We start from the raw sequence: 4738 nt of genomic DNA, 5'->3' as shown, positions 1-4738 counted from the left end.
GACATTAGAAGTATATTGATTGTTCCCCAATAACCGAATACTTTTTTCTGTAAAGACTGCATATTTGATTCCATCCATAAATCCATTTTCTTCCCTATGAGTTCCAGTATCGATAAGAATTCGAGTTCTTACTCTTCATATGTTATGGTATGAATATACCATACCAATTCGTTATGTATGGATGATGAAATTCCATTGATACAGAGCCAATTCCAATAGACTTATTGGACGTTCCCATTGGCGTGCATCCAGCAGGAATTGAACCTACGAATTTGCCAATTATGAGTTGGGCGCTTTAACCATTCAGCCATGGATGCTTAACAGAGATCATCGTCATCGTACATCGTGAATAACCAAATTCCAATTGAAATGAAATCTTTAGGAGGAATCAATGAAAGGACATCAATTCAAATCCTGGATCTTCGAATTGAGAGAGATATTGAGAGAGATCAAGAATTCCCACTATTTCTTAGATTCATGGACCCAATTCGATTCAGCGGGATCTTTCACTCACATTTTTTTCCACCAAGAACGTTTTATGAAACTCTTTGACCCCCGAATTTGGAGTATCCTACTTTCACTTTCGCGTGATTCACAGGGTTCAACAAGCAATCGATATTTCACGATCAAAGGTGTAGTACTGCTTGTAGTAGCGGTCCTTATATATTGTATTAACAATCGAAATATGGTCGAAAGAAAAAATCTCTATTTGATGGGGCTTCTTCCTATACCTATGAATTCCATTGGACCCAGAAATGATACGTTGGAAGAATCTTTTTGGTCTTCCAATATCAATAGGTTGATTGTTTCGCTCCTGTATCTTCCAAAAGGGAAAAAGATCCCTGAGAGTTGTTTCATGGATTCGAAAGAGAGTACTTGGGTTCTCCCAATAACTAAAAAGTGTATCATGCCTGACTGGGGTTCGCGGTGGTGGAGGAACCGGATCGGAAAAAAGAGGGATTCTAGTTGTAAGATAGCTAATGAAACCATAGCTGGAATTGAGATCTCATTCAAAGAGAAAGATATCAAATATCTGGAGTTTCTTTTTGTATCCTATACGGATGATCCGATCCGCAAGGACCATGATTGGGAATTCTTTGATCGTCTTTCTCCGAGGAAGAAGCGAAACATAATCAACTTGAATTCGGGACAGCTCTTCGAAATCTTAGTGAAACACTTGATTTGTTATCTCATGTCTGCTTTTCGTGAAAAAAGACCAATTGAAGTGGAGGGTTTCTTCAAACAACAAGGAGCTGAGGCAACTATTCAATCAAATGATATTGAGCATCTTTCCCATCTCTTCTCGAGAAACAAGGGGGGTATTTCTTTGCAAAATTGTGCTCAATATCATATGTGGCAATTCCGCCAAGATCTCTTCGTTAGTTGGGGAAGAATCAGCACGAATCGGATTTTTTGAGGAACGTATCGAGAGAAAATTGGATTTGGTTAGACAATGCGTGGTTGGTAAACAAGGATCGGTTTTTTAGCAAGGTACGGAATGTATCGTCAAATATTCAATATGATTCCACAAGATCTATTTTCGTTCAAGTAACGGATTCTAGCCAATGGAAAGGATCTTCTGATCAATCCAGAGATCATTTCGATTCCATTAGGAATGAGGATTCGGAATATCACACATTGATCAATCAAACAGAGATTCCGCAACTAAAAGAAAGATCGATTCTTTGGGATCCTTCCTTTCTTCAAACGGAACGAACAGAGATAGAATCAGATCGATTCCCGAAATGCCTTTCTGAATATTCCTCAATGTCCCGGCTATTCACGGAACGTGAGAAGCAGATGAATAATCATCTGCTTCCGGAAGAAATCGAAGAATTTCTTGTTGGGAATCCTACAAGATCAATTCGTTCTTTTTTCTCTGACAGATGGTCAGAACTTCATCTGGGTTCGAATCCTACGGAGAGGTCCACTAGAGATCAGAAATTGTTGAAGAAACAACAAGATGTTTCTTTTGTCCCTTCCAGGCGATCGGAAAATAAAGAAATGGTTGATATATTCAAGATAATTACGTATTTACAAAATACCGTCTCAATTCATCCTATTTCATCAGATCCGGGATGTGATATGGTTCCGAGGGATGAACCGGATATGGACAGTTCCAATAAGATTTCATTCTTGAACAAAAATCCATTTTTTTGATTTATTTCATCTATTCCATGACCGGAACAAAGGGGGATACACGTTACACCACGATTTTGAATCAGAAGAGAGATTTCAAGAAATGGCAGATCTATTCACTCTATCAATAACCGAGCCGGATCTGGTGTATCATAAGGGATTTTCCTTTTCTATTGATTCCTACGGATTGGATCAAAAAAAATTCTTGAATGAGGTATTCAACTCCAGGGATGAGTCGAAAAGGAAATCTTTAGTGGTTCTACCTCCTATTTTTTATGAAGAGAATGAATCTTTTTATCGAAGGATCAGAAAAAAATCGGTCCGGATCTCCTGCGGGAATGATTTGGAAGATGATCCAAAACCAAAAATAGTGGTATTTGCTAGCAACAACATAATGGAGGCGGTCAATCAATATAGATTGATCCGAAATCTGATTCAAATCCAATATAGCACCTATGGGTACATAAGAAATGTATCGAATCGATTCTTTTTAATGAATCGATCCGATCGCAACTTCGAATATGGAATTCAAAGGGATCAAATAGGAAATGATCCTCTGAATCATCTAACTATAATAAAATATACGATCAACCAACATTTATCGAATTTGAAAAAGAGTCAGAAGAAATGGTTCGATCCTCTTATTTCTCGAACCGAGAGATCCATGAATCGGGATCCTGATGCATATAGATACAAATGGTCCAATGGGAGCAAGAATTTCCAGGAACATTTGGAACATTTCTTTTCTGAACAGAAACACCGTTTTCAAGTAGTGTTCGATCGATTACGTATTAATCAATATTCGATTGATTGGTCCGAGGTTATCGACAAACAAGATTTGTCTAAGTCACTTCGTTTCTTTTTGTCCAAGTCACTTCTCCTTTTGTCCAAGTCACTTCTCTTTTTGTCTAAGTCACTTCCTTTTTTCTTTGTGAGTATCGGGAATACCCCCATTCATAGGTCCGAGATCCACATCTATGAATTGAAAGGTCCGAATGATCAACTCTGCAATCAGTTGTTAGAATCAATAGGTGTTCAAATCGTTCATTTGAATAAATTGAAACCCTTCTTATTGGATGATCATGATACTTCCCAAAGATCGAAATTATTGATCAATGGAGGAACAATATCACCCTTTTTGTTCAATAAGATACCAAAGTGGATGATTGACTCATTCCATACTAGAAAGAATCGCAGGAAATCCTTTGATAACACGGATTCCTATTTCTCAATGATATCCCACGATCGAGACAATTGGCTGAATCCCGTGAAACCATTTCATAGAAGTTCATTGATATCTTCTTTTTATAAAGCAAATCGACTTCGATTCTTGAATAATCCACATCACCTCTGGTTCTATTGTAACAAAGATTCCCTTTTGATGTGGAAAAGACCCGTACCAATAATTATGATCTTACATATGGACAATTCCTCAATATCTTGTTCATTCGCAACAAAATATTTTCTTCGTGCGTCAGTAAAAAAAACATGTTTTTTTTTGGAGAGAGATACTATTTCACCAATCGAGTCACAGGTATCTGACATATTCATACCTAACGATTTTCCACAAAGTGGTGACGAAACGTATAACTTGTACAAATCTTTCCATTTTCCAATTCGATCCGATCCATTCGTTCGTAGAGCTATTTACTCGATCGCAGACATTTCTGGAACACCTCTAACAGAGGAACAAATAGTCAATTTTGAAAGAACTTATTGTCAGCCTCTTTCAGATATGAATCTATCTGATTCAGAAGGGAAGAACTTGCATCAGTATCTCAGTTTCAATTCAAACATGGGTTTGATTCACACTCCATGTTCTGAGAAATATTTACCACCCGGAAAGAGGAAAAAACGGAGTCTTTGTCTAAAGAAATGCGTTGAGAAACGGCAGATGTATAGAACCTTTCAACGAGATAGTGCTTTTTCAAATCTCTCAAAATGGAATCTGTTCCAAACCTATATGCCATGGTTCCTTACTTCGACAGGGTGCAAATATCTAAATTTCACCCTTTTAGATACTTTTTCAGACCCATTGCCGATACTAAGTAGCAGTCAAAAATTTGTATCTGATATTATGCATGGATCAGATATATCATGGCCAATTCCTCAGAAAAAATGGTTGGCGATTCTTCCACAATGGAATCTGATAAGTGAGATGCCGAGTAAGTGTTTACAGAATCTTCTTCTGTCCGAAGAAATGATTCATCGAAATAATGAGTCACCCGTTCTATTGATATGGAGACATCTGAGATCACCAAATGCTCGGGAGTTCCTCTACTCAATCCTTTTCCTTCTTCTTGTTGCTGGATATCTCGTTCGTACACATCTTCTCTTTGTTTCCCGAGCCTCTAGTGAGTTACAGACAGAGTTAGAAAAGATCAAATCTTGATGATTCCATCATACACGATTGAGTTGCGAAAACTTCTGATAGGTATCCTACATCTGAACAGAATTCTTTCTGGTTAAAGAATCTCTTTCTAGTTGCTCTGGAACAATTAGGAGATTCTCTGGGAGAAATACGGGGTTCTGCTTCTGGCGGCAACATGCTATTGGGTGGTGGTCCCGCTTATGGGGTCAAATCAATACGTTCTAAGAA

At 37.9% G+C, this 4738-nt stretch overlaps 1 non-coding gene across 1 annotated transcript; it reads right to left on the bottom strand.

Annotated features, from left to right (window-relative positions):
- Positions 1-243: 243 nt before the first annotated feature.
- Positions 244-317, bottom strand: TRNAM-CAU (transfer RNA methionine (anticodon CAU)). The gene has a single exon. It is a non-coding gene; the product is annotated as a tRNA-Met (tRNA).
- Between the last annotated feature and the right edge of the window lie 4421 nt (positions 318-4738).

The sequence above is a fragment of the Aristolochia californica genome, unplaced genomic scaffold, assembly GCF_029961685.1.
Source record: "Aristolochia californica isolate CCGP_79_NKW_82.1479 unplaced genomic scaffold, dmAriCali1.0.hap1 SCAF_319, whole genome shotgun sequence".
Taxonomy (NCBI): Eukaryota; Viridiplantae; Streptophyta; class Magnoliopsida; order Piperales; family Aristolochiaceae; genus Aristolochia; species Aristolochia californica.
The sequence above is the reverse complement of the archived record's forward strand: the minus strand, read 5'-3'. Positions and strand labels throughout refer to the sequence as shown.